General features: G+C 42.2%; 2 pseudogenes; both read left to right on the top strand.

Moving 5' to 3' along the window:
* Positions 1-1,324: 1,324 nt before the first annotated feature.
* LOC127623975 (zona pellucida sperm-binding protein 4-like) lies at positions 1,325-3,268 on the top strand (annotated as a pseudogene).
* Positions 3,269-7,554: 4,286 nt separating this feature from the next.
* Positions 7,555-10,934, top strand: LOC127623974 (zona pellucida sperm-binding protein 4-like; annotated as a pseudogene).
* Positions 10,935-11,204: the final 270 nt, after the last annotated feature.

The raw sequence follows: 11,204 nt of genomic DNA, 5'->3' as shown, positions 1-11,204 counted from the left end.
ACCTTAATGGCCAAATTGAGTCCTTAGTCTGTGGCCTTGTCAGGGTATCGGCTTGAGCATGTAAGTGTCTCTAAATGTCTCCAGAGCCCGAGGATTTTGAATTCTTTGACATATTGTCGTCATAGAACAGTTATGAAACAGGGTGTATCAAATTTCACCGGTTTATGACACAAAAAGTATTAAAACTAACAAAGCACGCAGAGCTCGCCATTAAGGTGTCCGAATCTCGCATGGCACCCCACGACTCACACACACCGGCCCACCCTTGACTACGCCACTGCTTATATATTGATCTGTTTCTCACCCAAAGCAATTGTATCACTTTAGAAGACTGTATTACTTTTACTATGATCGTATGTGCTTTTTGACCTTCTGAGTTCTGATCACCAGTCACTTGCGGTCACTACGGACCTACAGAGCTGAGATATTCCTCTAAAAGCCTTAATCTGTGTTCTGCAGAAGAAAGAAAGTTTAACACATTCAGGATGGCATGAGGGTGAGTAAATGATGAGAGAAATTTCATTTTTGGGTGAACTATGCCGTTAAACTCAGGGGCTGAGTTTGGAATTGTAGACAATTAGAAATTAAAAATTGATGTGTGTAATACTGTTTTCAACTGTAGCAGTTCTAGCTTGTATGGCACCATGGGTGGATCCTGCTTACATTTTGACATCAAAAGCAAAAAATGATCTGATGATTTTGATTATGATCATTTTGATTATTGCCTAGATACAGTATAACTACTTAATGGAAATGAACCACCTTCTGTTCCTAGAGTGGTAAAGCACATAACTGGTAATCAGAAGGTCGCTGGTTCGAACCCCACAGCCACCACCATTGTGACCTTGAGCAAGGCACTTAACTCCAGGTTGCTCTGGGGGATTGTCCCTGTAATAAGTGCACTGTAAGTTGCTTTAAAAGCATCTGCCAAATACATAAATGTAAATGTTCCTGTTGGTTCCACACCGTCCTTTGCAATCATTGTGAAAAATACTGCAGGTATTCTTCTTACTATTAAAAGTACTTTAACTTATAGTAAATATAATATTTAAAGAAGAGGTGACATGTAAACTACATAAAAATACTTTAGTACATCTTTTACTGATATACATATGCTTTGGTGTACATATTGGCTTCTGGGCATTTCATCATTTGTTGTGAATTGTTTTAATTAAGTTGTGTGAAGACTAGCATATTAATTAGACTAAATGTGACCACACAAAATCTTCAGGTTAACTTTTTAGAATCAATTAGAATCACCTTATCTGTAAACGCCCAGTCTGATGAATGAAGACTGTTAATTGAACAGGGAGTGACATCGTTAATGAGCTGCACTTCGAAGGATTCAAAAGGAATCCACTTGAATGATGAATTCAGTTGTGGAGTAATGGCAGAAAGTATGGATACATTTCATCTTTTGGCACGTTGTGTGTGGTTTTGTGCTTTCTGTCATGCTGTTCCACAGTGGAGTAATCTGCCCCAGGTGCCTCAAGATTCAGTCTTCCAGCAAAGTGGCCAACAAGGAGGGATTCCAGCCAGGAGTGGTCAAGCTCTTGCATTTCAGCTAAGTGATCAACAGTTTTTAACTCCACAGCAGACTCGACGACAAGGGGGAAATCCAGTCCAGAATCTTCAAGCTTCAGTCCTCCAGCAGACTCGAGGAGGAATTTTAGCCAAGAATCCTCAAGATGTTGTGTTCCAGCCAAGTGATCAGAAGTTTTTGGCTCAACAGGCCCTGCAACAGCAAACCGCACACCAGTTTTCTCAAGCGTTTCCACCCAAGCAGCCAGTGGCACAGGCAGAGCCTCTTGACAAGTGTGCTGTAGCTGATTATGAGCAGATCCAATGTGGACCACCTGGTATCAGTGCTGCTGAGTGTGACGCTATAAACTGCTGCTTTGACGGACAGCAGTGTTACTATGGGAAAGCCGGTAAGTGTGTTGAGCCAATTGTAAGGTTGTTCGTATTCAACTGATTCTCTGAGGTAACTTGCTCTCTACCTTGAAACCGTGACCGTCCAGTGTATTCGAGATGGCCAGTTTGTGGTTGTGGTGGCTAGAGATGTTACACTGCCTTCACTAAGTCTGGATACAGTCCGTCTGTTGGGTGGAAATGACCCGCCTTGTGCTCCAGTTGGGTCCACACCTTCCTTTGCCATTTACCAATTCCTGTCACAGCTTGTGGCACAAGCATGATGGTGGGTACTGGTGCTGTTTAGACTTGTTTTGCTTGGAAAGGAGTGGATGCTAACCATGTTGCTGTTTGCAGGAGGACAATGGATATGTGGTGTATGAGAACAGAATGACTTCATCCTATGAAGTGGGGATTGGACCACTTGGTTCCATCACAAGGGACAGTCACTTTGAGTAGGTGATCTATGCTTTAGCTTAAATGCAATCTTTGACTTGTGCTACAAGCTCACTGTTTGTTGTCCAGGCTTCTCTTCCAGTGTAGGTATTCTGGCACTGCTGTTCAAGCTCTGGTTGTGGAGGTCAACACAGTTCCTCCACCTGTAGCTGCTCCTGGACCCCTCAGAGTGGAGCTTCGCCTGGCAAATGGACAATGTGTCACAAAAGGATGTGCAGAAGGTAATGTGCTGCTTCTCTATATCGCTGTCTCGAAAGTGTAACTAGGGTTTCTAAAATGTTGTCCTCCTGCAGAGGATGCTGCATACACGTCCTACTACAGTGATGCTGATTACCCAGTCACAAAAGTCCTACGACAACCTGTGTATGTTGAGGTGCACCTTTTGGAGAGGACTGACCCCAATATTGTCCTGATGCTGGGACATTGCTGGGCTGACATCATCCCCTGATTCCCTCAGCCTGCCTCAGTGGGACCTTCTAGTTAATGGGTGAGTATAACCCCAGCATTTGTGTCATTGGTCTGTTTTGAGCTAGTCCTGACTGTTACTCTGCCTTCCAGATGCCCTTACCAGGATGATCGTTACCTCACCACACCGGTTCCTGTGGATGGCTCCTCTGGTCTTCAGTTCCCAACCCATTACAAGCTTTTATTGTGAAGATGTTCACGTTTGTGGATCCAGCATCACTAGCTCCTCTGCAGGGAATGGTATGATTACCATCCAACTTTCAACACCCATAAACCCTTAATGGTTCTTATGAATGCTGTGGTTAATCCCCTTCTTGCTCAGGTCTTCATCCACTGTAGTACATCGGTGTGCCATCCCTCTTCCACTGGCTCCTGTGACCAGAGCTGCACCAGGCAAAGTAGGTGTATTACTTCACTGTGGTTTGTCCTTTTGTAAACCGCTTTTAACCTCTGCCTTCTCTTGTATTCCAGAAAGAGATGTTGGTGAGAACATTGAAAAGACTGTCGTTTCCAGTGGAGGCATTTTCTTCATGTAAATTTAATAAAGTTACCAGACACAAACAACAGTCTGAGCTGTTTTAATGAGATGTGGTGTATCTGCAAAAATCACCGAGGCTGCAAGCAATACCATGACCATTATATAGAAGGGTATGCAATTGTTAACAGATATGCCTATTGTCTCCGGTGTTTGAATTTGCTCAAGTGCAGAAGGGACATGCTCAAACCAAGGAGGTACTGTAAACAGTTCAAGATTTCCTCAGGATCAAGTGTACATTGAGTTCTCTCCACGGATGTCTTCAACCTCACTACCATGAAAAGCTAAGAGGGTCAAAGGTACACCACATAATTTAAACTGTGGTGATAAATGCACAATTTTGCTTTGTGGGTGTCAATAGAGGTGCCTTTCATAAGTGTTTGACAATTCTCTTGAATGTTTTGGACATCCATGAGAGAGACAAGCAAGTTTGAATACACTCTTGGCTCAATTCAATTAGTCAACGCTTTCCCTAGTGTGTACGTGCTCCGAGAACTGGGAGGGAGGAGAGACCATGTTGCCACCATAACTGATTGACATCGTTTTTGTGCCAGTAAATGCTGACTTTATAGTACATTTCTAATAGACTTCAGTTTTGATGGTTATATTATGAACATTGCTTCTCTTCAATGTAGTCTTTCTGTCTGCTTAAAGCCAGTACAGTTAGACAAATCTCAAATGTGACTTGTTAAAATATTTAACCCTTAAATGCCCATACATATTTGGCTCTTTTGAATCAATCACTTACTGTATACATCACAAATGCCCTCCGTGTAAAATTTTCAAAACCATGAGAAAATGACAAGCTATTTTCATATACCAGAATGAGCTTTATTGCCAAGTATGCTTACAAGGAATTTGACTTTGACCGACTCTTCCAGTACACATACAATACAGCAACAAGACCGCTTATTCTAGTTTTATTAAAACCAGCTCCATAAATGTAGAAATGCAGAATAGGACAATAAAGCAAGTCAAAGTAATGGCAGAAGAAATGTATTAAGTTGTGTATTGCTCACTAATTATTGCTCAATGGGCAGTTTTTTCAATTCACATTGATTCAAATAAAAACCTATGTTGAATCAACATTTTACCCTCAATGAATACCCCTGTGGACACAAACACAAACTAAACATCGCTCTCCACAGCTCCTCTCCGAGAGAACACTAAATATTTGCCGCTCTTCCTATCAAACAAATTCCGAACCCCCAGCCATCTGCTTGATCTCCTTGAAAGCAGCCACCCTCCCCATCTCCGCACACCACTCCGGAAATGAGGGCGCTCCATCCGACTTCCCTTAAAATAATTTTTGACTGGCCCATTGCCACAAAATACAGAGTCTGGGGCAGAATTCAATTTGAGTGCCTAAAACGTAACCTATAAAACTCTGAACCTTCTACCAAAATTCTCGGATCTTAACACAACCCCAAAAAATATGGGTTGCGTCTCCATCTTCTGATGGGCATGGCCAGCAGGTGGGTGAGTCTTTAAGACCAAGCTTATACAATCCAGAGGGGGTCCAACAGAATCTGTGTCAAATCTTAAATTGTATAAGGAGAACCTTTGCATCTACAGACTTGACATTTTTTAGAATCCTAGCCCACACTCCTTCCTCCAAGTTCAAGCTCTGTCCCCAGACTCTGAATTAGCAGGGAGTAATACACTGATGCCTCATGACCTTTTCCAAAAGCAGTAATCACCCCTCCCAGAGTATCTGCAGCTATAGGGGGGGTATGTGCTACTCCCAAAAACAATACAGAGGAGGTGGCGCAGCTGTAAATACCTAGAGAACTGATATTTGGGAATCCAAAAATGTTTCATGATATTCTGCAAAAGCGTCATTTATACATTTTGGATCCACTAAATTCTCTCCATTGTCAAGTACAACTGAATTAATAGCCCTACTTGTCTGTATTTTTTTAAGCCTCCAAGCCAGGAGTTTTCCTGCCTTCTCACCCTGATCATAGTATGACTGTTTCAACCACAGTAAACTAGTTGCTATTTTATTGGTAATGAGTTCATTATATTCAGATTTTAATAGGAGAAGCTTTTTATACTTTTCAGTGTCATCACAGTAATACAGCTGGTCCTGCAGTTCCTTTATTTGCTTGTCAATGTCTTTCAATTTATTTAGATGTATTTTAGATTTATGCCGAGTGTAGCTCATTATTTCCCCTTATATAGGCTTTAAATGCTTCCCATTTTATTGATGCACTGGTCTGGTCTTTATTAAAATTAAAATATTCCGTTATTTTTCTTAAAGAAATTCCTCAAATTCTATGGACTTCAGCCATTTAGCTTGAAACCTAAATGGAAGTGGAGATGAATAATAATTGGGAAACTTAATTGATAAGATAATTGGGGCGTGGTCTGAGAGTAGTATAGTCTCATACCAGCAATTCTGAATCATAGATACCAGACCAGAAGAAACCAAAAGAAATCTATCCGAGAATATGTTTTAAAGGTAGCAGAAAAACATGAATACTCAATCTTGCTCGGATAAAGTTGTCTCCAAATCTCCACTAAATTAAGATCTTTCATAAATTTTCCAATCATTTTCCTGGCTTGTTGGTGGGATGTGTCGGAGCTATTTGAATGGTCTACTGCAGGATGTATCACACAATTAAAATCTCCTCCGATGATGAACTGGCCCCTATAAGCTGACATAGTTAAAAAGAAATGTTGGTAAAAAGCAGGATCATCCCCATTGGGGGCGTATAAACATACCAAGTTGACTAATGTAGATATTATAGTTCCACTAAGTATAATAAATCTCCCAGATGGATCCAAATATTTATCTTTTAGATCAAAGGGAACTGATTTATGAATCAATGTTATGACCCCTCTTGCATGAGTCGTAAAACTAGAGGAGAAAACCTGACCAGGCCACCTAGATCTAATTTTATTCACATCTTCATCTACCAAGTGTGTCTCTTGTAAGAAACACACTGTACTCTTCATTTGTTTAATTCTGCCCAGTACCTGTTTAAGCTTGACAATTTTGTTCAGACCTCTTACATTCCAACTAGACACATTTATAACAGAGGTATCAAACATAAATTATGTAATTGAAAATATCTCAGGCCCTGTAAAGTCATCAAACACAAAAAAATATGGAGTGAGCCCCTTATTACAAAACCCCACACATTTCCCCAAACAAAATGTGATGCTAAACCCTTTAAAACTAGGAACTTGGGTTATATAAAACGTTTCATCCATATAGTGGGTAACACGTAAATCTGCACACATAACATAGCCACACATGGGCTAGCTGTAGTAGAAATGTTTGGACCATAATAAAACTTGACGCACATAAACTTGCACACAGTGCGTGATAAATACAAAATCTATATCAATAATACAAAAAAAAGAAAAAAGAAACATATCTTAAGACAATCGTGCCAGTAACGTATTTTAACAAAAAGGCAACTTACTAAATTGTCCGTTGAATTTTGTCCATTTTTATGGCCATACTCGTCAGTGGTTCCATTGCAAGAGGAACGAGAGAGAAAGCTTTAAGTCACGTAGTCGTCACAAGTCTGCGAGCTTATTTCCTGAACATATTCTTCAGCCTCAACAACCGATTTAAAAATCCTGCATTTGTCATTGTGCGTGATGATCAGATGAGCTGGGTACAGCATGCCATACCGAACATTCAGTGCACGAAGCTGGGTTTTCACACCGTTGAAGCGCTGCTGTAGTTTACGTGTCTCTGCGGCGAGGTCAGGGAAAAAGGCGACTCGTTGATTCTCATAGCATACCTCCGTCATCTTCCTGGCGGTTCTCAGGGTTGCTTCCCGGTCCCGGTAGTTCAGAAACTTCATTATTACCACCCGTGGCGATGTAGATTTAGGGTTAATAGGCCCGATCCTGTGTGCTCTCTCTATGATGGGGGCGAGGTGAATCCTTCACCTAGTGTATCTCGGAGCCACTTCTCCAGAAAACCACACAGATCTGAGCTCTCCGATTTTTCGGGCAGCCCAACCAGTCTCAAGTTAGAGCGTCTGCTTCTGTCTTATTGCTCTGTAATTCTGTCGCAAAGGGTCTCCACAGTTTTCTCCAGTATTTTAACTTTGCCTTGAAGAGAAGTTACATCATCTTCAGTTTGCGAGATTCGCTCCTCCGTCTCATTAATTCTTTGAGAGTGTAACTGTATATCCCCTTTTATATCGTTAATCGCTTTCAGCATGTCGGTAGATTGTTTGGCTATGTCACCTTTTAACGACAGAATTTCTTTGAGAAGGTCACTATTTGTCGGACTCGGCGCCTCCGGTGTTTCAGGTGTCTCTAGAGTCTCCGATGCCTCCCGTATATTGGCTTCATTGGGAATATCCAGCGGTGTTTTGCTAGCATTAGCCGTGTCCACATTAGCCCCTTTGCCTTGTGAAGCCGTTTTACCCGGTTGTTGGCCAGTTTTAGCGTTTTTGGTGGCATATTGTCCAGTAAAAGCGCGTGGGTCAAGAACAAGTAGAATTATGTTTATTGGTCCAAGTTAAGGGTAGTTTCAAGGGATTTAACAGCGAGCCTCACGCACATGCAGCCTCCCACTAAGACGCCATAACCAGAAGATTAGGATTAGTAATCCCCCTCACAATCCACTCTGACCAGCAGAAAGGGGACTTAATAACACATCATTTAGGGTTCAGCCATATGCTCGAGGCAACATTTAAATAATTGTCTGAATTAAACACTCTGGACTCTGCAGATAACGGGGTGTAACTTAACTTCTCCGGTTAGTTTGATAGAAAGGCTTTGCAATGGCCAAATAGGGGCAATAACTTTCTGTTCAATACAAAAGCAGGGAGGGACTCTCTCAGGTGGAAGCGACCAATGAGCCAAATATCTGAGACTGAATGCATAATAATGAATCAATTCTTGGGTAGGCCTAGACCACCTTTGTCAAGCGGCCTATGTAACTTACTGAAATGTAATCTGGACCATTTACCATTCCAAATAAAAAACTTTGCTGTGCTATCAAATTGTTTGAAATAAGAGAGAGGGACATCTATCGGGAGAAATAGTAGCAGGTAGTTACATTTTGGAATACAATTCATTTTAATAACATTAACCTTCACAATAATAGGTACATGTAATGAAGCTCAGCTGTCCACATTGCTCGAAAACCTTTTATTATGGGGTCAAAATGAACTAAATATCACAAATTTGCTGGGAATAAAATGGCCAAATACTTAATGCCCTGTTTGGGCCACTGGAAGGTGCCCGGCTGGAAAGCCTTTACTGGGCAGTACACTGTCAGAGACAAAGATTTGGATTTAGTCCTTTACTTTAGTACACCTTTTACTGATATACATATGCTTTGGTTTACATATTGGCTTCTGGGCATTTCATCATTTGTTGTGAATTCTTTGAATTAAGTTGTGTGAAGACTAGCATGTTAATTAGACTAAATGTGACCACACAAAATCTTCAGGTTAACTTTTTAGAATCAATTAGAATCACCTTATCTGTAAACGCCCAGTCTGATGAATGAAGACTGTTAATTGAACAGGGCGTGACATCGTTAATGAGCTGCACTTCATAGGATTAAAAAGGGATCCACTTGAACGATGAATTCAGTTGTGGAGTAATGGCAGAAAGTATGGGTACATTTCATCTTTTGGCACTTTGTGTGTGGTTTTGTGCTTTCTGTCATGCTGTTCCACAGTGGAGTAATCTGCCCCAGGTGCCTCAAGATTCAGTCTTCCAGCAAAGTGGCCAACAAGGAGGGATTCCAGCCAGGAGTGGTCAATCTCTTGCATTTCAGCCAAGTGATCAACAGTTTTTAACTCCACAGCAGACTCAACGACAAGGGGGAAATCCAGTCCAGAATCCTCAAGCTTCAGTCCTCCAGCAAACTCGAGGAGGAATTTTAGCCAAGAATCCTAAAGATGTTGTGTTCCATCCAAGTGATCAGAAGTTTTTGGCTCAACAGGCCCTGCAACAGCAAACCGCACACCAGTTTTCTCAAGCTTTTCCACCCAAGCAGCCAGTGGCACAGGCAGAGCCTCTTGACGTGTGCTGTAGCTGATTATGAGCAGATCCAATGTGGACCACCTGGTATCAGTGCTGCTGAGTATGACGCTATAAACTGCTGCTTTGACGGACAGCAGTGTTACTATGGGAAAGCCGGTAAGTGTGTTGAGCCAATTGTAAGGTTGTTCGTATTCAACTGAATCTCTGAGGTAACTTGCTCTCTACCTTGAAATAGTGACCGTCCAGTGTATTAGAGATGGCCAGTTTGTGGTTGTGGTGGCTAGAGATGTTACACTGCCTTCACTAAGTCTGGATACAGTCCGTCTGTTGGGTGGAAATGACCCACCTTGTGCTCCAGTTGGGTCCACACCTTCCTTTGCCATTTACCAATTCCCTGTCACAGCTTGTGGCACAAGCATGATGGTGGGTACTGGTGCTGTTTAGACTTGTTTTGCTTGGAAAGGAGTGGATGCTAACCATGTTGCTGTTTGCAAGAGGACAATGGATATGTGGTGTATGAGAACAGAATGACTTCATCCTATGAAGTGGGGATTGGACCACTTGGTTCCATCACAAGGGACAGTCACTTTGAGTAGGTGATCTATGCTTTTGCTTAAATGCAATCTTTGACTTGTGCTACAAGCTCACTGTTTGTTGTCCAGGCTTTTCTTCCAGTGTAGGTATTCTGGCACTGCTGTTCAAGCTCTGGTTGTGGAGGTCAACACAGTTCCTCCACCTGTAGCTGCTCCTGGACCCCTCAGAGTGGAGCTTCGCCTGGCAAATGGACAATGTGTCACAAAAGGATGTGCAGAAGGTAATGTACTGCTTCTCTATATCGCTGTCTTGAAAGTGTAACTAGGGTTTCTAAAATGTTGTCCTCCTTCAGAGGATGCTGCATACACGTCCTACTACAGTGATTCTGATTACCCAGTCACAAAAGTCCTACGACAACCTGTGTATGTTGAGGTGCACCTTTTGGAGAGGACTGACCCCAATATTGTCCTGATGCTGGGACATTGCTGGGTGACATCATCCCCTGATTCCCTCAGCCTGCCTCAGTGGGACCTTCTAGTTAATGGGTGAGTATAACCCCAGCATTTGTGTCATTGGTCTGTTTTGAGCTAGTCCTGACTGTTACTCTGCCTTCCAGATGCCCTTACCAGGATGATCGCTACCTCACCACACCGGTTCCTGTGGATGGCTCCTCTGGTCTTCAGTTCCCAACCCATTACAAGCGCTTTATTGTGAAGATGTTCACGTTTGTGGATCCAGCATCACTAGCTCCTCTGCAGGGAATGGTATGATTACCATCCAACTTTCAACACCCCTAAACCCTTAATGGTTCTTATGAATGCTGTGGTTAATCCCCTTCTTGCTCAGGTCTTCATCCACTGTAGTACATCGGTGTGCCATCCCTCTTCCACTGGCTCCTGTGAGCAGAGCTGCACCAGGCAAAGTAGGTGTATTACTTCACTGTGGTTTGTCCTTTTGTAAACCGCTTTTAACCTCTGCCTTCTCTTGTATTCCAGAAAGAGATGTTGGTGAGAACATTGAAAAGACTGTCGTTTCCAGTGGAGGCATTTTTTTCATGTAAATTTAATAAAGTTACCAGACACAAACAACAGTCTGAGCTGTTTTAATGAGGTGTGGTGTATCCGCAGAAATCACCGAGGCTGCAAGCAATACCATGACGATTATATAGGATGGTATGCAATTGTTAACCGATATGCCTATTGTCTCCTGTGTTTGAATTTACTCCAGTACAGAAGGGACATGCTCAAACCAAGGAGGTTCAGTAAACCAATCAGGTGTACATGGAGTTCTTTGGGAGAGTTCTCCATGGATGTCCTTAACCTCACTACCA

This window comes from Xyrauchen texanus, chromosome 30 (genome assembly GCF_025860055.1).
Source record: "Xyrauchen texanus isolate HMW12.3.18 chromosome 30, RBS_HiC_50CHRs, whole genome shotgun sequence".
NCBI classification, from domain to species: Eukaryota; Metazoa; Chordata; class Actinopteri; order Cypriniformes; family Catostomidae; genus Xyrauchen; species Xyrauchen texanus.
Note: the sequence above shows the minus strand (reverse complement) of the source record. Positions and strands in the feature narration are given on the sequence as shown.